The sequence below is a fragment of the Pleurodeles waltl genome, chromosome 3_2 (genome assembly GCF_031143425.1).
Source record: "Pleurodeles waltl isolate 20211129_DDA chromosome 3_2, aPleWal1.hap1.20221129, whole genome shotgun sequence".
In the NCBI taxonomy this organism is placed as follows: domain Eukaryota; kingdom Metazoa; phylum Chordata; class Amphibia; order Caudata; family Salamandridae; genus Pleurodeles; species Pleurodeles waltl.
Window position 1 is genome coordinate 214109825 of NC_090441.1, and position 22443 is coordinate 214132267.

Consider the following 22443-nt stretch of genomic DNA (forward strand, 5'->3'; position numbering starts at 1 on the left):
TTACTTTTGTCATGTGGTACATTCTGCCTCTTCAGTCTCCTAGGAATGTCTTAGTGCCTTGTCTGGCTTCATGCAGCCTGAGGGAGGTGTCGGCCCCACTGATCTCTGTATTCCACAGATTGCACCAAGGCTGGTGAAAGATTCTCCCAACTGAGTTTCACTTCGTAGCCTCCGGAGGGTTCTGCTCTGCGTGAGGGCAGTGGTAAGCTTAGATGATTGAAGATATACTAAGATTTTGTGTTGGGGTTGTATCACTTTTGTGGAGCAGCCACGATGCAACATCATTTTTGGTTATTTACTAAGCCATGGAAAGCCACTTTGCGTGGTTAAGTGAATACCAGTAACGGAATGCCTTGTAGTACCTCGCATTGGGAAGGCGTTCCACGGGTGGAGCGTGGGTGTTCCCATTCATCCAGCTATGAATGCTGGCGCATCCCCAGATTTACAATGACTTGTAAACTTGAGAATGTATCAAAGAGCAACGCCTCCCCAAGTGAGAAATAACAACTAGAAACATCTTTAATCTCTGTGTTATTTACTCTTTCTACTTGTGCTGGATTTTGCAGGAAACACAGAAAGAGGAAAACATTCTTAAGGTGTTGCTTCCCGCACAAAAACACAAAAACAATCCTGCCTGTAACACAGGCACCCTCGCTCCATCGTGTGCAGTGGAATGACAACGCAGTCTTGATAAGTCTGTGCCCCAGTGTGCCAGCTCTAGGAGTCAGTAGAAATGCACCATATCTTACTTAATAAGGTGCATTTCTGTTGTCTCCTTTTCACGCGACACAGCGCAGTAACTTTGCTTGCTGCCCTGCGTTGCATGAAAAATTAGTAACCTCTTGGTATGAACCCGACCAAAACTGCTTGTAGGAGCCCCATCTAAACTCTTAGTATGAGCCCCGCTACAACTGCTTGTATGAGCCCCATCTAAACTCTTAGCATGAGCCCCGCTACAACTGCTTGTATGAGCCCCATCTAAACCCTTACTATGAGCCCCGCTACAACTGCTTGTATGAGCCCCATCTAAACTCTTAGTATGAGCCCCGCTACAACTGCGAGCCCCATCTAAACTCTTAGTATGCCCCTGCTACAAATGCGAGCCCCATCTAAACTCTTAGTATGAGCCCCGCTAAAACTGCTTGTAAGACCCCATTTAAACTCTTAGTATGAGCCCCGCTACAACTGCTTGTACAAGCCCCATCTAAACTCTTAGTATGAGCCCCATTACAACTGCTTGTACGAGCCCCATCTAAACTCTTAGTATGAGCCCCGCTACAACTGCTTGTATGAGCCCCATCTAAACTCTTAGCATGAGCCCCGCTACAACTGCTTGTATGAGCCCCATCTAAACTCTTAGCATGAGCCCCGTTACAACTGCTTGTATGAGCCCCATCTAAACTCTTAGCATGAGCCCCGCTACAACTGCGAGCCCCATCTAAACTCTTAGCATGAGCCCCGCTACAACTGCTTGTATGAGCCCCATCTAAACTCTTAGTATGAGCCCCGCTACAACTGCTTGTATGAGCCCCATCTAAACTCTTAGTATGAGCCCCGCTACAACTGCTTGTATGAGCCCCATCTAAACTCTTAGCATGAGCCCCGCTACAACTGCTTGTATGAGCCCCATCTAAACTCTTAGCATGAGCCCCGCTACAACTGCTTGTATGAGCCCCATCTAAACTCTTAGCATGAGACCCGTTACAACTGCTTGTATGAGCCCCATCTAAACTCTTAGCATGAGCCCCGCTACAACTGCTTGTATGAGCCCCATCTAAACTCTTAGCATGAGCCCCGCTACAACTGCTTGTATGAGCCCCATCTAAACTCTTAGTATGAGCCCCGCTAAAACTGCTTGTATGAGCCCCATCTAAACTCTTAGTATGAGCCCCGCTACAACTGCTTGTATGACCCCATTTAAACTCTTAGTATGAGCCCCGTTACAACTGCTTGTACGAGCCCCATCTAAACTCTTAGCATGAGCCCCGCTACAACTGCTTGTACGAACCCCATCTAAACTCTTAGCATGAGCCCCGCTACAACTGCTTGTATGAGCCCCATCTAAAGTCTTAGTATGAGTCCCGTTACAACTGCTTGTACGAGCCCCATCTAAACTCTAAACTCTTAGCATGAGCCCCGCTACAACTGCTTGTATGAGCCCCATCTAAAGTCTTAGTATGAGTCCCGTTACAACTGCTTGTATGAGCCCCATCTAAACTCTTAGCATGAGGTCCGCCAAAACTGCTTGTATGAGCCCCATCTAAACTCTTAGCATGAGCCCCGCTACAACTGCTTGTATGAGCCCCATCTAAAATCTTAGTATGAGCCCCGCTACAACTGCTTGTATGAGCCCCATCTAAACTCCTAGCATGGGCCCTGTCTGATCTCCTGATGCTGGGGTCCACGTTGGGCTCCTCTCCCACCTACCTCTCCTAATCGGCAACATTATGTAGAGCTGCTGCTAGCTACACTCTAACAACTGAGGTCTCTTGGCCGCACCTTGGGCTCCATGTGCAGCAATGAGACGGGTTGCCCTTAGTAGGCCCTCTCCAGTGGAAACCTCTCATTGGATCTCAGCCGGCTCCCTCCTCAGCCCCTGGAGAACATCTTTCCAACCACAATATCCAACTACCAACCCCTTCCTGCCAAGGGAGGTCCTGTCACATGTACACTGGCCTTCACAAACTCACCAATGTAATTCACAATAGTGTGCCTGGGCTCCCCAGTCTATCATTGTATACAAAGTCTAGCCACCAAAAGTGTGTAGAACTAGCCGCGCGTAGACTTGTGTTTTAGATGTAACAGTGGGACTGTCAGGGGGAATTCACTGCAAAATAGGGAGTATCTACTACAAGAGAAGAGAGAAGGAGGAGGAAAGTTACTCCACACCAACTCCAGTAGGTCTACAGTCTAAAGAGGCTGAGATCTACTCCAGCCAAGCCTTGGAGTAAGTCACACACCACACAAGGGAAGGACACTTCCACCACTGGAGGAGGGCCAACACTGCCAGCACAAGACCTACATTCAAACATGAAACAGATTGTTTGATGACTGTACACATGACAGGCACCCAAACCAAAAACATTTCAAAACTGTTCAACATGTTAAAAAACAAAAGAGATTAAAGTCATTAAACGAATGGTTGTAGCACTTAAAACACTGCAGACTCCCAAGCAAATAACATTTAAAACATGATAAAAGCAATGGTAAAACATAAAAGAAGTTCAATTATTTGAGAAAATGGGTATATAACTTTTGTAGGAGGCTGGACTGGCTTGTAGTGAGTACCAAGGGGTACTTACACCTTGCACCAGGCCCAGGTATCCCTTATTAGTGTAGAGGGGTGTCTAGCAGCTTAGGCTGATAGAAAAGGTAGCTTAGCAGAGCAGCTTAGGCTGAACTAGGAGACGAGTGAAGCTCCTACAGTACCACTAGTGTCATATGCACAATATCATAAGAAAACACAATACACAGATATACTAAAAATAAAGGTACTTTATTTTTATGACAATATGCCAAAAGTATCTCAGTGAGTACCCTCAGTATGAGGATAGCAAATATACACAAGATATATGTACACAATACTAAAATATGCAGTAATAGCAATAGAAAACAGTGCAAACAATGTATAGTCACAATAGAATGCAATGGGGGCACATAGGGATAGGGGCAACACAAACCATATACTCTAGAAGTGGAATGCGAACCACGAATGGACCCCAAACCTATGTGACCTTGTAGAGGGTCGCTGGGACTGTAAAGAAACAGTGAGGGTTAGAAAAATAGCCCACCCCAAGACCCTGAAAAGTGGGTGCAAAGTGCACCTAAGTTCCCCAAAGAACACAGAAGTCGTGATAGGGGAATTCTGCAGGAAAGACCAACACCAGCAATGCAACACCGATGGATTTCCAGACGAGAGTACCTGTGGAACAAGGGGACCAAGTCCAAAAGTCACGATCAAGTCGGGAGTGGGCAGATGCCCAGGAAATGCCAGCTGTGGGTGCAAAGAAGCTGCCACCGGATGGTAGAAGCTGTGGATTCTGCATGAACGACAAGGGCTAGAAACTTTCCCCTTGGACGATGGATGTCGCACGTCGTGAAGAGTCGTGCAGATGTGTTTTCGTGCAGAAAGACCACAAACAAGCCTTGCTAGCTGCAAGGGTCACGGTTAGGGTTTTTGGATGCTGCTGTGGCCCAGGAGGGACCAGGATGTCGCCAATTGCGTGAGGAGACAGAGGGGGCGTCCAGCAAGACAAAGAGCTCACTCAGAAGCAAGCAGCACCCGCAGAAGTGCCGGAACAGGCACTACGAAGTGGAGTGAACCGGAGCTCACCCGAAGTTGCACAAGAGGGTCCCACGAAGCCACAGGACAACTCAGGAGGTCGTGCAATGCAGGTTAGAGTGCCGGGGACCCAGGCTTGGCTGTGCACAAAGGAAATCCTCGAAGAGTGCACAGGAGCCGGAGTAGCTGCAAAACACGCGGTTCCCAGCAATGCAGTCTAGCGTGGGGAGGCAAGGACTTACCTCCACCAAACTTGGACTGAAGAGTCACTGGACTGTGGGAGTCACTTGGACAGAGTTTCTGAGTTTAAGGGACCTCGCTCGTTGTGCTGAGAGGAGACCCAGAGGACCGGTGATGCAGTTCTTTGGTGCCTGCGGTTGCAGGGGGAAGATTCCGTCGACCCACAGGAGATTTCTTCGGAGCTTCTAGTGCAGACTGGAGGCAGACTAACCCCACAGCATGCACCACCAGGAAAGCAGTCGAGAAGGCGGCAGGATCAGCGTTACAAGGTCACAGTAGTCGTCTTTGCTACTTTGTTGCAGTTTTGCAGGCTTCCAGCGCGGTCAGCAGTCGATTCCTTGGCAGAAGGTGAAGAGAGAGATGCAGAGGAACTCTGATGAGCTCTTGCATTCGTTATCTAAGGAATTCCCCAAAGCAGAGACCCTAAATAGCCAGAAAAGGAGGTTTGGCTACTTAGCAGAGAGGATAGGCTAGCAACACCTGAAGGAGCCTATCAGAAGGAGTCTTTGACGTCACCTGCTGGCACTGGCCACTCAGAGCAGTCCAGTGTGCCAGCAGCACCTCTGTTTCCAAGATGGCAGAGGTCTGGGGCACACTGGAGGAGCTCTGGGCACCTCCCAGGGGAGGTGCAGGTCAGGGGAGTGGTCACTCCCCTTTCCTTTGTCCAGTTTCGCGCCAGAGCAGGGCTGAGGGATCCCTGAACCGGTGTAGACTGGCTTATGCAGAGATGGGCACCATCTGTGCCCATCAAAGCATTTCCAGAGGCTGGGGGAGGCTACTCCTCCCCAGCCCTGACACCTTTATCCAAAGGGAGAGGGTGTATAACCCTCTCTCTGAGGAAGTCCTTTGTTCTGCCTTCCTGGGCCAGGCCTGGCTGGACCCCAGGAGGGCAGAAACCTGTCTGAGGGGTTGGCAGCAGCAGCAGCTGCAGTGAAACCCCGGGAAAGATAGTTTGGCAGTACCCGGGTCTGAGCTAGAGACTCGGGGGATCATGGAATTGTCTCCATCAATTCCATGATCCTAGACATGTTACATGGCCATGTTCGGAGTTACCATTGTGACGCTATCCATATGTCGTGACATATGTATAGTGCACGCGTGTAATGGTGTCCCCGCACTCACAAAGTCCGGGGAATTTGCCCTGAACAATGTGGGAGCACCTTGGCTAGTGCCAGGGTGCCCACACACTAAGTAACTTAGCACTCAACCTTAATCAGGTAAAGGTTAGACATATAGGTGACTTATAAGTTACTTAAGTGTAGTGGTAAATGGCTGTGAAATAACGTGGACGTTATTTCACTCAGGCTGCACTGGCAGGCCTGTGTAAGAATTGTCAGAACTCCCTATGGGTGGCACAAGAAATGCTGCAGCCCATAGGGATCTCCTGGAACCCCAATACCCTGGGTACCTCAGTACCATATACTAGGGAATTATAAGGGTGTTCCAGTATGCCAATGTAAATTGGTGAAATTGGTCACTAGCCTGTTAGTGACAAGTTGGAAAGAAATGAGAGAGCATAACCACTGAGGTTCTGAATAGCAGAGCCTCAGTGAGACAGTTAGTCATAACACAGGTAACACATACAGGGCACACTTATGAGCACTGGGGCCCTGGCTGGCAGGGTCCCAGTGACACATACAACTAAAACAACATATATACAGTGAAATATGGGGGTAACATGCCAGGCAAGATGGTACTTTCCTACACAACCCCACCCCCAAACGAAGGACAATAAGACTAGCCATGACCTGATGAGTCTTCATTGTCTAAGTGGAAATATCTGGAGAGGCCATCTGCATTGGAGTGGGTACTCCCAGGTCTATGTTCCACTGTATAGTCCATTCCCTGTAGGGATATGGACCACCTCAACAATTTAGGGTTTTCACCTTTCATTTGTTTTAGCCAAAGTAGAGGTTTGTGGTCTGTCTGAACAATTAAGTGAGTACCAAACAGGTATGGCCTCAACTTCTTCAGTGCCCAGACCACAGCAAAGGCCTCCCTCTCTATGGCAGACCAACGCTTTTCTCTAGGGGTCAACCTCCTGCTGATAAAAGCAACAGGTTGATCCTGGCCCTCAGAATTAAGTTGTGATAAGACTGTCCCTACCCCTAATTCAGATGCCTCAGTTTGGACAATGAATTTTTTGGAGTAACAGGGGCTTTTCAGGACAGGTGCAGAGCACATGGCCTGCTTCAGCTCCTCAAAAGCTTTCTGACAATTTGCTGTCCATAATACCTTTTTAGGCATTTTCTTAGATGTAAGGTCATTAAGAGGGGCTGCTATGGAGCCATAGTTCTTTATGAACCTCCTGTAGTACCCAGTGAGGCCAAAGAAGGCTCTCACCTGAGTCTGAGTTGTAGGGGGAACCCAATCTATAATAGTTTGGATTTTCCCCTGAAGTAGTGCAATCTGTTCTCCACCTACCAGGTGTCCCAGATAAACCACTTTCCCCTGCCCTATCTGGCACTTTGAAGCCTTGATAGTGAGGCCTGCCTTTTGCAGGGCCTCTAAAACTTTCCATAGGTGGACCAGGTGATCATCCCAGCTGGAGCTAAAGACAGCTATATCATCTAGATATGCTGCACTAAAAGCTTCCAGCCCTTGCAGGACTGTATTCACCAACCTTTGAAAAGTGGCAGGTGCATTTTTCAATCCAAAAGGCATTACTGTGAATTGGTAATGGCCTTCAATGGTTGAAAATGCAGTTTTTGCTTTTGCATCCTCTGATAACTTGATCTGCCAATACCCTGCAGTCAAATCAAAGGTGCTTAGATACTTGGCAGATGCCAATGTATCTATTAGCTCCTCTGCCCTGGGTATAGGGTGAGCATCGGTTTTGGTTACCTGGTTGAGACCTCTGTAGTCAACACAAAATCTCATTTCCCTTTTACCATCTTTGGAATGAGGTTTTGGTACAAGTACCACAGGAGAGGCCCATGGACTTTCAGAGTGCTCAACCACTCCCAGTTCAAGCATTTTCTGCACTTCTTGCTTTATGCAGTCTCTGACATGGTCAGGCTGCCTATAGATCTTACTTTTGACAGGCAAGCTGTCTCCAGTATCTATAGTGTGCTCACACCAAGATGTGGTGCCTGGCACAGTAGAGACGAGTTCAGAAAACTGACCCAGGAGATTTATGCAGTGGTCTTTCTGCTAAGCAGTAAGACAATCTGCCAAAACTACACCTTCCACTAGAGCATCTTGTTCTGTGGAAGAGAAGAGATCAGGGAGAGGGTCACTCTCTTCTTCCTGTCCCTCATCTGTTGCCATGAGCAGGGTGAGATCAGCCCTGTCACAGTAGGGTTTCAGCCGATTGACATGGAGCACCCTAAGGGGACTCCTGGCAGTGCCTAAGTCAACCAAGTTGGTGACTTCTCCCTTCTTTTCAACAATTATGTGGGGTCCACTCCATTTGTCTTGGAGTGCTCTTGGGGCCACAGGCTCCAAGACCCACACTTTCTGCCCTGGTTGGTACTGAACCAAAACAGCCTTCTGGTCATGCCATTGCTTTTGGAGCTCTTGGCTGGCCTGAAGGTTTTTACTGGCCTTTTTCATGTCCTCAGCCATCCTAGATCTTAGGCCAAGTACATAGTCCACTATGTCTTGCTTTGGAGCTTTTAAAGGTTGTTCCCAACCCTCCTTAACAATTGTTAGAGGACCTCTTACAGGGTGTCCAAATAAGAGTTAAAAGGGGCTGAAGCCCACTCCTTTTTGGGGTACCTCCCTGTAAGCAAAAAGGAGGCAAGGTAACAGGATATCCCATCTCCTGGTGAATTTTTCAGGGAGTCCCATTATCATACCTTTGAGAGTTTTGTTAAATCTCTCCACCAGTCAATTTGTTTGTGGATGATAGGGTGTGGTGAACTTGTATGTCACACCATATTCCTTCCACATGGCCTTTAAGTAAGGAGACATGAAATTGGTTCCCCTGTCTGATACCACCTCTTTTGGGAAGCCCACCCTGGAAAAGATTCCCAGGAGGGCCTTTGCCACTGCAGGAGCTGTAGTGGTCCTTAGAGGAATAGCTTCAGGATATCTGGTGGCATGGTCCACTACCACCAAGATAAACCTATTGCCTGAAGCAGTAGGAGGGTCAAGGGGGCCAACTATGTCAACCCCTACCCTTTCAAAGGGAACCCCAACCACAGGTAGTGGAATAAGGGGTGCCTTTGGGGTGCCACCTGTCTTGCCACTGGCTTGACAGGTTTCACAGGACTTACAAAATTCCTTTGTGTCCTCTGACATTCTAGGCCAATGAAACAAGGGAACAAGCCTGTCCCAAGTTTTCATTTGCCCCAAATGTCCAGCTAAGGGAATGTCGTGGGCTAGAGTTAGGAGGAACTTTCTGTATTCCTGAGGAATCACCAATCTCCTGGCAGCTCCAGGTTTTGGATCCCTTGCTTCAGTATACAAAAGGTTGTCCTCCTAGTAAACTCTGTGAGAGTCACTGACATCCCCATTTGCTTGTTTGACAGCTTGCTGCCTTAGACCCTCTAGTGTGGGACAGGAATGCTGTGCCACACTCAGCTCCTCCCTGGCAGGCCCCCCTTCACCCAAAAGCTCAGCAGTGTCTGCTTCCAGCTCCTCTGGTGTAGGTTCTGCACAGGGTGGAAATTCTTCTTCCTCGGAAGTTGAATCCACTGTAGAGGGAGGGATAGTAGGTAGTGTTTTACCTTTACTAACCCTAGCTTTAGGGAGCACTTGGTCCATTCTTCCAGGATCCAAGTCACCCTGTCTTTTTTGCTTTTTGGCCTGAGCCCTGGTTAAAGCAAAAATATGCCCTGGAATGCCCAGCATTGCTGCATGAGCCTCCAACTCCACTTCTGCCCAAGCTGATGTCTCTAAATCGTTCCCTAGTAGACAGTCTACAGGTAAATCTGAGGCAACCACAAATTTCTTTGGACCAGTAACCCCCCCCCCCCGCAGTTGAGATTCACAACAGCAATTGGGTGGCTAAGAGTGTTGTTATGAGCATCGGTTACTTGGCACTGGTGACCAAGTAGGTGTTGTTCAGGGTGAACCAGTTTCTCTATTACCATTGTAACACTGGCACCTGTGTCCCTGTAAGCCTGAACCACAACACCATTTATTAGGGGTAGTTGCTTGTACTTATCCATGTTAAGGGGACAAGCAACCAAGGTGGCCAAATCAATGGCCCCCTCAGAGACTAACACAGCCTCTGTGGTCTCCCTAATCAGACCAACCCCAACTAAATTACCAAAAGTGAGCCCAGCTACTCCCTTGGATTGGCTATTAGTAGGTTTGCTCCCACCACCACTGCTATTACTAGGGGCACTAGGTGTAGCAGCAGGGGTTGTGGTGGTAGGCGGCTTGGTGCTTTTCTTTGGGCAACTTGGATCAGTTGTCCAATGGCCTTTTATTTTACATAAATAGCACCATGGTTTCTTTTCTTTGTTTTGATTTGAAGAGGATTTGGGCCCACCACCCCCACCAGAGTGTTTTTGTGGGCCTGATGAAGACTCATTTTTTAGATTTGTCCCCACCCTTGTCAGAAGACTTACCATCCTTCTTCTTGCCATCCTTGTCACCCCCTGTATGAACTTTTCTGTTCACCCTTGTTCTGACCCATTTGTCTGCCTTCTTTCCCAATTCTTGGGGAGAGGTCAGATCAGAGTCTACCAGGTACTGGTGTAACAAATCAGACACACAATTATTAAGAATATGCTCTCCCAGGATTAAGTTATACAGGCTTTCATAGTCAGAAACTTTACTGCCATGTAACCACCCCTCCAAGGCCTTCACTGAATGGTCAACAAAGTCTACCCAGTCTTGTGAAGACTCCTTTTTGGTTTCTCTGAACTTCATCCTGTACTGTTCAGTGGTTAAGCCATAACCATCTAGGAGTGCATTCTTAAGAACTGTAAAATTATTGGCATCACTTTCCTTCACAGTAAGGAGCCTATCCCTACCCTTTCCACTGAAAGATAGCCATAGGATAGCAGCCCACTGCCTTTGAGGGACCTCCTGTACAACACAGGCCCTCTCAAGTGCAGCAAACCACTTGTTAATGTCATCCCCCTCCTTGTAAGGGGGAACTATCTTGTGCAGATTCCTAGAATCATGCTCTTTTGCAGGATGACTATGGGGAATACTGCTGCTGCCACCATGGGGTCCTAACCCCAACCTCTGTCTTTCTTTTTCTAAATCAAAGTACTGCCTATCTAAATCCAGCTGTTGCTTCTTGAGCTTCAGCCTGGATTGTTCCACTCTCAATCTATTGAGCTCCCTTTCTAACATTCTGTCTTCAGGGAGGGTGGGTTGGGCATGCCTTGACACAGAAGAATGGTGTGAATGAACAGAGGGAGACCTGTCCCTAACAGATGGCACTCTAACATTCTGGCCTACAGAAGTAACACTTCTACTGTGATGAGAAGCAACACTATTACTGTGATGTGAATTCACATCAGTACCAGCTATGCTAGGTGGCCTGCTAAGGGGCAGGTTGGAAAGATTCCCTCCCAAATCTTTTGCTAGGGGTGCACCAGGATCAGATTGTGAACCATCAGCTAATTTCTCACCCGAAGTGCCAACTAAGGTCTTATCTTGTTCAATGAGAATATTGACTAACAGTTGTCTTGAGGGATTCTTCCCTACCCCTAAACCTCTATCTAAGCAGGGACTCCTTGCTTCCTTCCAGCTAAGGTTGTCATAAGCTATGCTGGCCAGATCAAGAGTTTGGCCTGTACCAGACATGATATACAGGAGTTTAAGGGACAGAAAAAGAAAGAAAAAGTTTCAGAACTTTTGAAAGAACAGAAAAAACTTTTTAAACTTTTTAAGAACTTTTTGAAAGTTTTTAGAGATACTTTTCAGCACTTCGTAAAGAAGTGAGAGGAGAAAAGCAAAACTTTTTGGTTAGGTGTACATACACTGAATTTGTTTTGTATATTTTTCTCTTATGAAAAGTACAAAATGACAAAGTGGTAAGTAGTTGCAAAGTACTTATCCCACCGCTGCACAACCAATGTAGGAGGCTGGACTGGCTTGTAGTGAGTACCAAGGGGTACTTACACCTTGCACCAGGCCCAGGTATCCCTTATTAGTGTAGAGGGGTGTCTAGCAGCTTAGGCTGATAGAAAAGGTAGCTTAGCAGAGCAGCTTAGGCTGAACTAGGAGATGAGTGAAGCTCCTACAGTACCACAGTGTCATATGCACAATATCATAAGAAAACACAATACACAGATATACTAAAAATAAAGGTACTTTATTTTTATGACAATATGCCAAAAGTATCTCAGTGAGTACCCTCAGTATGAGGATAGCAAATATACACAAGATATATGTACACAATACCAAAATATGCAGTAATAGCAATAGAAAACAGTGCAAACAATGTATAGTCACAATAGAATGCAATGGGGGCACATAGGGATAGGGGCAACACAAACCATATACTCTAGAAGTGGAATGCGAACCACGAATTGACCCCAAACCTATGTGACCTTGTAGAGGGTCGCTGGGACTGTAAAGAAACAGTGAGGGTTAGAAAAATAGCCCACCCCAAGACCCTGAAAAGTGGGTGCAAATTGCACCTAAGTTCCCCAAAGAGCACAGAAGTCGTGATAGGGGAATTCTGCAGGAAAGACCAACACCAGCAATGCAACACCAATGGATTTCCAGACGAGAGTACCTGTGGAACAAGGGGACCAAGTCCAAAAGTCACGATCAAGTCGGGAGTGGGCAGATGCCCAGGAAATGCCAGCTGTGGGTGCAAAGAAGCTGCCACCGGATGGTAGAAGCTGTGGATTCTGCACGAACGACAAGGGTTAGAAACTTCCCCTTTGGAGGATGGATGTCCCACTTTGTGAAGAGTCGTGCAGACGTGTTTTCGTGCAGAAAGACTGCAAACAAGCCTTGCTAGATGCAAGGGTCACGGTTAGGGTTTTTGGATGCTGCTGTGGCCCAGGAGGGACCAGGATGTCGCCAATTGCGTGAGGAGACAGAGGGGGTGTCCAGCAAGACAAAGAGCTCACTCAAAAGCAAGCAGCACCCGCAGAAGTGCCGGAACAGGCACTACAAAGTGGAGTGAACCGGAGCTCATCCGAAGTTGCACAAGAGGGTCCCACGAAGCCGGAGGACAACTCAGGAGGTTGTGCAATGCAGGTTAGAGTGCTGGGGACCCAGGCTTGGCTGTGCACAAAGGAAATCCTCGAAGAGTGCACAGGAGCCGGAGTAGCTGCAAAACACGCGGTTCCCAGCAATGCAGTCTAGCGTGGGGAGGCAAGGACTTACCTCCACCAAACTTGGACTGAAGAGTCACTGGACTGTGGGAGTCACTTGGACAGAGTTGCTGAGTTCAAGGGACCTCGCTCGTCATGCTGAGAGGAGACCCAGTGGACCAGTGATGCAGGTCTTTGGTGCCTGCGGTTGCAGGGGGAAGATTCCGTCGACCCATGGGAGATTTCTTCGGAGCTTCTAGTGCAGAGAGGAGGCAGACTACCCCCACAGCATGCGCCACCAGGAAAGCAGTCGAGAAGGCGGCAGGATCAGCGTTACAAGGTCGCAGTAGTCGTCTTTGCTACTTTGTTGCAGTTTTGCAGGCTTCCAGCGCCGTCAGCAGTCGATTCCTTGGCAGAAGGTGAAGAGAGAGATGCAGAGGAACTCTGATGAGCTCTTGCATTCGTTATCTAAGGAATTCCCCAAAGAAGAGACCCTAAATAGCCAGAAAAGGAGGTTTGGCTACTTAGGAGAGAGGATAGGCTAGTAACACCTGAAGGAGCCTATCAGAAGGAGTCTCTGACGTCACCTGCTGGCACTGGCCACTCAGAGCAGTCCAGTGTGCCAGCAGCACCTCTGTTTCCAAGATGGCAGAGGTCTGGAGCACACTGGAGGAGCTCTGGGCACCTCCCAGGGGAGGTGCAGGTCAGGGGAGTGGTCACTCCCCTTTCCTTTGTCCAGTTTCGCGCCAGAGCAGGGCTGAGGGATCCCTGAACCGGTGTAGACTGGCTTATTCAGAGATGGGCACCATCTGTGCCCATCAAAGCATTTCCAGAGGCTGGGGGAGGCTACTCCTCCCCAGCCCTGACAACTTTTTCCAAAGGGAGAGGGTGTAACACCCTCTCTCTGAGGAAGTTCTTTGTTCTGCCTTCCTGGGCCAAGCCTGGCTGGACCCCAGGAGGGCAGAAACCTGTCTGAGGGGTTGGCAGCAGCAGCAGCTGCAGAGAAACCCCGGGAAAGGTAGTTTGGGAGTACCCGGGTCTGAGCTAGAGACTTGGGGGATCATGGAATTGTCTCCCCAATGCCAGAATGGCATTGGGGTGACAATTCCATGATCCTAGACATGTTACATGGCCATGTTCGGAGTTACCATTGTGACGCTATACATATGTCGTGACATATGTATAGACACGTGTGTAATGGTGTCCCCGCACTCACAAAGTCTGGGGAATTTGCCCTGAACAATGTGGGAGCACCTTGGCTAGTGCCAGGGTGCCCACACACTAAGTAACTTAGCACCCAACCTTTACCAGGTAAAGGTTAGACATATAGGTGACTTATAAGTTACTTAAGTGCAGTGGTAAATGGCTGTGCACTGTATTGCAGCACGAGGGCCCAGGGCCCCCAACACTGCAGGGGTGGGGGGTACAGTAGTCATTAAAGAGCATGGATCTTTCTGAAGTTTCAGGACATAAGAGGCACCCCAGAAAGGTAAGTCTCTGCACACAACTCTTACACCTCTGCTCGTGCGTAAACCTGCGCCTAGATGCACTTCTGATGCAATCAGAGCAGATTCGCTCCTAGTCGCGGGAATACGTGGCCCTGTCCCTTTAAATAAGAAGGCGGGGACACGGGTGACTCAAAATATTACTGTAAAGTAACACTACGAACGTATTTTAGGGGTAAAACAAGCTCTGCATGGAACAGGAGACCTCGGCCATCAGGAACCATGAAAGACCTCCGGGCGGCACAGGCACCACCTGTGAATACTAGTGCGCACCTGAGGACCACCATCCGTGGAAGCAGAAAGTACCGCCCACACCGGGGGCTCTGCTCCACCCCCCACCCCCGGGCTAGCGGACAGAGCTGCTCACCTTAGAACCAGGGCCCTGGGTTTGAGTCCAGCATCAGTACTTAGATAGGAGCGGTTGATAAATTCTGCTCCACCCGCAGCGTTGGTGGAATTTTGGCCACTAGTTAGGGCCAAATTCTGCCAACCGCCATGTGGCGGAGTTTTTTCTCACATGCAGCTCGCCAACAGTAAGTTAGCGAGCGTGAGCAAGAATTGAAGTCCCCTAGCGTGATTATCAGTTGCTAGGAGGGCACCTGGCAAGATTTTCTCAGCGGAAATGGTCGTCAGCAGTCGCAGCAGTTTACAGTGAGAAAGCTGCCTTTCGAGTGGAAAATCTACTTGAGCTGCAACAAAATCAATTCAAGCAGCATCGCCTTCTGGAGCTGCACGTGCCATTCGGCCTGATGTGTCAGTGTGGAACGAGCTCCTAGCACTAAAAATCAGCGCACTGTGCCAATTTCCACCCGTTCGCAGAACTCTGCAAAATCTCATGGAGTTTTCATGGAATTCCATTGAGTGAAACTCTACGAGTTCCGCCCACCCTAACACGGTCACAGCTCTGTGGGCATCACGTAACCTCACTGTGCCTCAAAATGTGTAACATGATTGTGTAATTCCCACTTAGGCCACGATTAGGAGTTGTGCGGAACTTCCTGCTGGAATAAAAGAAGCCGAATCTCTGATTCCAGGTGATGTCTCTGAACCAAATTCAGTCGCGGCTCACGAGACGCGAAAGTGAAAGGTAGCGCGCGGAGGAGGGGTTGAGGGAGGGAATAAACATTAAATTATTTTTTTTAAAACACTTAGCTGCACGCCGTCGCGACACGCCGCTCCTCCGTCTCCTCTGCTCTGTGGCTGCAGGCACAGGCTCCCAGCCTGCCCTGCGGCCAATCCTGACGCTGCTCAGAGTGACAGACGCTGCCAGTTAGGGCACTCTCAGGCAGACTGGGAGCCTGTGCAGGCTCTCAGTTGCTGGGCTGGAGAGAGCCCTGTGCTCATGTGTGTTTGGCCAGCCCGAGACAGCCGGCCAAACAAACATGGCCTCTAAGGGGCAGGGCTGTGCACTCCCCCTCACTGCTCGTCACCCCCATGGCCCCGCCCCTTTACAGGTAAATGATAATAAACACATTTTTTTAGCATTTTCTTGTAAAGGTTTTGCAGCTGCCGCTGCTGGCTGGAGGGTAACACTCCTCCGCTAAAACGGAGGAGCCGCCAGGACCATATTCAATCTGTTTTGAGTCTTCCCCCTAGAATGGGAGTAACTGCGTGCCCTGGTAAGTGCTAGCTCCGTTACTGTGCATTTTTCACCATTCCAGGGAGAAAAGAGCTTTTTTCTACCTGCTCTGAGCAGGCGCAGAGAGTCACTGGAAGTGTGTGCGGCATACGCAGCAGCAAATTAAAGCCCGGTGTCTCCGGGCCTGCAACTATTGCCCTGAAAGTTCTGGGCACTGAGAAACATGTAACTGTGAGCGGTGGAATTCCACCCGCATTTACCCCTCTGGGTAGGGTGACCAGAATTTTAAGGCCAAAAAATGGGACATTTAACTGAAATAGAAGAAGGACTACAATTTTACTTTAACCGAGCGCACAGAACGAGAGTGCTCATCAGAGTAGAATTACAGCAGAGCCACTAAGAACATCAATAACATTTTTGAAGCCAGTATTATGCCTGGTAATTAATTTGTTTTTTTATAATAGATGCTATCTTTCTCTCCTTCTGAAATCAAAAAGGCACCTCCCACTGTTTTTAGTCGAACCTCTCAAAAAAACGGGACATGAGCTAGATTTCCCAGAATCTACCGGGACAGCTGGTGAAAAAACCAGAACTGTCCTGGCAAATCCGGGACGCCTGGTCACCATTCCTCTGGGAAAAACTCCCCCACCCCTGGAATGAAATAAGGCCTTAATGTGCAAAATGTTGATTAATGCCTCATCAGGGGTAGTAAGCGCTATACAAATTCATTTACAATTAAAATGATCTCCCGCCACTCCACCAAATGTACAGTGACCCCTTGATACAGAGCTGGGTTTCCACTTTATAAACAACCACATCATACATACCTTGTGGAACTTGTCATGAGCTACATGTTAGGCCCTGAGGAAATGTAATTTACACTGCTGTACTTCGCTTAGTTTTGGAAAATTGCCAGCGCTGCAGTGCGTCACTTCAGAAGTGCAGGGAGGTGCCATATTTAGAAAAATACGGCGCACCCCGTGTCTCCCCTAGTGCTGGCACTAAATTTAGCTGCCAAGCTGCAACGCAGGCACCCGTGCACCACAGTGCAAGGGTGCCTTCATTGAGGGGACTGATTGTTTATGTGCAGGAAGGCATCCCTTCCTGCACATACCCAACCATTAATGGCGCTTTATTACTTCTGTGTGTCACTGAATGATTCCTTATGTGCAGGAAGGGGCACTCTCCTGCACAGACACCCATTAAAGGCCTTTTGCTCTTTCTAGAATGCAGCACACATGAAAAAGCAAAAACAAGGAGAAATACAATTCTTTCTCCTAGTTGCACCACTCTAACACCACCCCTGGGGTGGCGTTAGTTTTTGGCGCTGTCTCAGGTTTACGATTCCTCGTAAATTTGGGGCAGCGTCAAAATTCAATGGGTGTTGCTGTGGAACACCCACAGCAACACCCATTGCAAGCCCCTTTCATGCTAAGTGATGCGTGTGAAGGGGCCGTACATAAAGCGGCGTTAAGAGACAAAATGTGTCTTAACGCCGCTGTGTAAATATGGCGCAAGGCATTGCGCTACTGGAGGATCGCTAAAAGTGACGCTTGGTGGTGCCAGGCCTTCGTGTTACACTTGTTACGCAAAATTTCAGAAATTGCCCAACTAAGGCAGTTGTGCGCTTACTCCGACATTTGCAATTAAAAATATAGCGTAGGTGCGCGGCCACAACGTGAACAACACAAGCGGATGTTGTTTGTGGTAATCAGGTTTTTCTAACTATTTTTATTTCTAAAAAGAGAGCTAAATTATAGATTTGTATTTTGCAGAATTAGGCATACATTTGTATAATTCTGTGACAGCAAATAATGCAAATTTCGCACACTCCTCTCATGGGTATGTTGTATGTCACTGTGTGTGTATGTCTGGGTTTGGGACACGCAGTGTGCTTTGACGTGTCTTTGAGTATATGTAGTGGTGTTGGATATGAGCTGCTCCAGGTGTTATAAATTCCTCCCTAACAATATATATCTGTAGTGTTCGAAGCACGTGCGTCTGTAATATTTGTTGATATTTTTACAAGCTGGCTTGTATGTGCGTCTGCTATGTCTAAAGTTGTAGGAAAGTACCATCTTGCCTGGCATGTTACCCCCATATTTCACTGTATATATGTTGTTTTAGTTGTATGTGTCACTGGGACCCTGCCAGACAGGGCCCCAGTGCTCATAAGTGTGCCCTGTGTGTGTTCCCTGTGTGATGACCAAATGTCCTAGATGTCCTACTGAAATAATGCCATCCCTCAGGGATAAAGGTGGCACAAACATATTCTGCCTCATGACAATACCATTAACCACTGATAATTCAGATGCAACCTGAGCAAACAACTTTAATTATTTGTCTAAGCTCCTTTCAGGAGGCCAACCAGAAGCAAGGAAGTCTTTAACTTTGGCTAGAGAAATATCATTGTCAGAACTCTTATTCCAAACTTCCTCTGAAATTTTTAACGCAGAAGCTGCATCAGAAACTGTCATCACACATTCTTCTTCAACAGGCAATTCAGTGACATCCTCCACAACTGGGAAACGAGAAAGACAATCTGCCCTTACATTTTTTCCTCCAGTAATATAGTTTATATCAAAATTAAACTCAAGTAATCTGGACATAAGTCTAACCAACCTGGAGGACGCCTTGTTAGAGCAACTGTCTCCAAGCATGTATATTAAAGGCTTGTGATCAGTATACAAATCAAATTTGGTACCCCAAATATACATTTTAAACTTCTCAGTTGCCCAGGAGCAAGCAAGCGCTTCTCTTTCAATAGTACTATATTTTTGTTCTGCATCACTCAACATGCGTGACGCAAAGGCCACAGTACTTTCAACACCATCTACAAATTGGCTCAAAACAGCGCCTAAGCCCACAGAGCTAGCATCCACTGTGATAATACACCTAACACCATGAGAAAAAGGTTTAATAACAGAGGCATCCACAATGAGTTGTTTCAAATGATCAAAAGCCCTGTGGGCCTCGTCAGTCCAAGCAAACTTGACATGCTTCTTTAGCAATGCCCGTAGAGGTTGTACCACCATAGCAAACCCAGACACAAATCTGGAGTAGTACTCACTCAAACCTAAAAAAGATCTGAGAGAATCCTTGTCCTTAGGAACAGGGGCCTCAACTATGGCTTTGATTAAAGATGACTTGGGCGCAATAACTCTAGCAGAAATGTTATGCCCTAAAAAATCAACACTATCTGAAAAGAGCTTGCATTTATCTTTGTTGACAGTGATATTATGTGTTTCCAACTTCCTAAATACTCGAAATAACATCTCAAAATGTTTTTCTTTAGTTGCAGTATGAATGAGAATGTCATCCTGAAAGACTTGAACACATTGTTCCTCCGAAAACAAAGCATCCATCAATCTCTGAAAAACACTAGCGGCAGAAGCCAAACCAAAAGGCAAACGTAAATACATGAAAGTTCCAAAGGGCGTCACAAATGAAGTTAAAGGCTGAGAATCTTTGGATAAGGGAATTTGGTGATAAGCTGACCTTAAATCAATGGTGGAAAAGTACCTACTCTTACCCAAATTTGCCAATAAATCATTGATTCTGGGCAAAGGATGAGCATCTACGAGAATGTTGCGATTAAGTGCGCGCAAATCAACACATAGACGAATACTTCCACCCTTTTTTTTAGCAAGAACAATTGCTGAAATCCACTCAGAGGAATCAACTGGAGTGATAATACGCTGTTCACACATTTCATGAAGTAAAGTTTTAAGATCCTGTCTAACCAAAAATGGAACCGGTCTAAGCTTCTGCTTGACAGGCACTGCATCTTTTTTTAACTTGATTTGATATTCGAATCCCTTGATAATACCAATATCTTTCTTAAAGACCCTAGGAAAGTTTTCATACAGATTTTCAACTGAATCAAGATCCAGGGGTAATTTCCCTTCAGTCACACTTAGCACAGGCACATCACCAAGAATTACAGGCACAGAGTGACCTGGTCTTAAAATAATACCCAACTTAGCCTGATCTTGCCAGCCCAAAATATCTCTGCCACGTTCAGCAACATAAATTTTAGTATTAATGCATCTGCTCTTGAAATCAAGAATATCCATGAAAAAATCCTTCATAGCAATGTCAAACTCGCCAAAAGCTTTTGGATTGACATCAGATCTGTGAAGCTGCTTCCTGGACCACAATCTGTCAAACGTCACGTCAGACAGGATAGTAATTGGTGAACCGGAATCAGCCATAACGTTCAAATTAACAGAGCCTATAGTTACAGAGCAAATGGGACCTTTACATTTGTTTCGAGAAGTTCCAACAGTATCAATAGTTAACAACACATTGTTAAAAGAATAAGTCAGTTCTTCTTCAACTATATCAATTTGAGATATCTTAGCTTTGGCCTTAGCTAGACGACAAACACTTTGGAAATGGCCTACTGTTTTGCAAAAATTACACTTTTTTCCTTGAGCTAAACAAGATGGACTATTTCCCATATGAGTCTTTGAACCACATCTAAAACAATAACCAGAATAGTTCTTTTTATCAGCACTTTTGTTCGCTTTGCTCCTACTGGATACAGCATTAACTTCCAAACAATCAGCTTGCAGGACAGCAGAAACTTGAGCAGAAGCTTTAACATCTTCTGTTAAAATTTTGGAAGAGATGAGAGAGCGTTCAATGCTCTTAGCTATGTCCAAGACTTCACCCAAAGACGGATTCTTACAAGTTAAAATACGCTCTTGTATTTTTTTGTTATAACAATTGAAAACTAATTGATCACGCAAGTAAATGTCTATATTTGAACCAAATTCACATTTCGCTGCAAGAATTCTTAAGACTGCCAAGAAATCTTCAATGGTTTCATCCACAAGCTGTTTCCTTTTAAAAAAATGATGACGTTCCAACATTACTGAAGGTTTATCAGAATACTGTTTAGCCATACGTGCTGTAGCTTCAATATATGCATCCCAGGATTCATCCCCCAGTAGTGCAACTATGGCTGGTAAGTTATCGAAAACTTCTTGACCAGTTTTGCCTAAGTGGTTAAAAAGGAGTGCAGCTCTGCGCGCAGCATTGTACCTGGAAGCGTCGATAGCAACCAAATAATTTTCAAAATTACGTAACCACTTTCTCCAAGGAATTGGCGGTCTACCAGGTTTTTGTAGAAAAGGAGGAGGTTGAACTCCCACCTGAGCTGTTGCCATTGTAGAAAGAAGAAGAAAAATATATATATATATATATTTTTTTTTTTTAATAAATATCACTAAATTCCCAAAATTAATTTCTTAGTTTCTTTTAAGAAAATAGACCTCAGCGAATTAACTGTCACAGGTGTGTGTGTCACCGAAGATACGCACACAGAACAAGATGAAGAGAATGGATACCATTCCAAAGTCTTAAGATGGCCGCCAAAGCAAAAGGAAATGTTTCTAAAGGCGGTGTAGCTTGCACTCGGGGAACAGCAGTCAGGTGACTGAGGCGCACAAGGAGCAGACAGAAGAAAATGCCTCCTTCCACTGAGGCACGCGAGGAGCAGAAGAAAATGCCTCAGTCCAAATCAGGAACCGCAGAAAGAAGCAAGAAGAAAACTGACTTCACCTTCCAGGAAGAGCCAATGAGTAAGTAAATCCTGTAGGGCCTGCAGGGCCAGCAAGCCAATACAAAGCAGAGTGCAGGGTCGGTGGGATCTGAATGGGTCACTGGTAAGTGGCCAGGGCACGTGCGCCCGGCCCTTTTTATTTGCAGGGTCACCTGAGGGGTGACGCCTGTGCTGGGTGGGTGCGGGGTGTGTAAAGCCAGCTCCACCTGAGGGGTGATGCCTGTGTTGGGTGGGTGCGGGGTGCGTGTAAAGCCAGCTCCACCTGAGGGGTGACGCCTGTGTTGGGTGGGTGCAGGGTGCGTGTAAAGCCATCTCCACCTGAGGGGTGACGCCTGTGCTGGGTGGGTGCGGGGTGTGTAAAGCCAGCTCCACCTGACGGGTGACGCCTGTGTTGGGTGGGTGCAGGGTGCGTGTAAAGCCAGCTCCACCTGAGGGGTGACGCCTGTGTTGGGTGGGTGCAGGGTGCGTGTAAAGCCATCTCCACCTGAGGGGTGACGCCTGTGTTGGGTGGGTGCGGGGTGCGTGTAAAGCCAGCTCCACCTGAGGGGTGACGCCTGTGTTGGGTGGGTGCGGGGTGCGTGTAAAGCCAGCTCCACCTGAGGGGTGACGCCTGTGTTGGGCGGGTGCGGGGTGCGTGTAAAGCCAGCTCTGAGGGGTGACGCCTGTGTTGGGTGGGTGCGGGGTGCGTGTAAAGCCAGCTCCACCTGAGGGGTGACGCCTGTGTTGGGCGGGTGCGGGGTGCGTGTAAAGCCAGCTCTGAGGGGTGACGCCTGTGTTGGGTGGGTGCGGGGTGTGTGTAAAGCCAGCTCTCAGCCCAGGGGCTGGAGAAACAGTAGAACGAGTCCAGCTGAACAACCCCCACCACACAGATAACTTAAATGACCCTGAGTCCTGACCCTGCCTAAGGTCCCGCGGTTGTTGTCATGGGGTTATGTGTACATCTTGTGACAGACACTCACACACACAGCACATGGTGTCTGCTTCTAAGGACTAGCACACCGGTGAGTCTCCCGGGAGGTGAAACTGCCCAAGATCACACAGTGTGGCCAGGCGGGGGTCAGGCTGGAGACCGTCTGTCCTAGGTGGAG

General features: G+C 47.5%; 1 protein-coding gene across 1 annotated transcript in view; it reads right to left on the bottom strand.

Annotated features, from left to right (window-relative positions):
* The window catches only part of LOC138286708 (uncharacterized), a 142778-nt gene that overhangs the window by 73306 nt on the left and 47029 nt on the right, over window positions 1–22443 (bottom strand). The window lies entirely within an intron of this gene.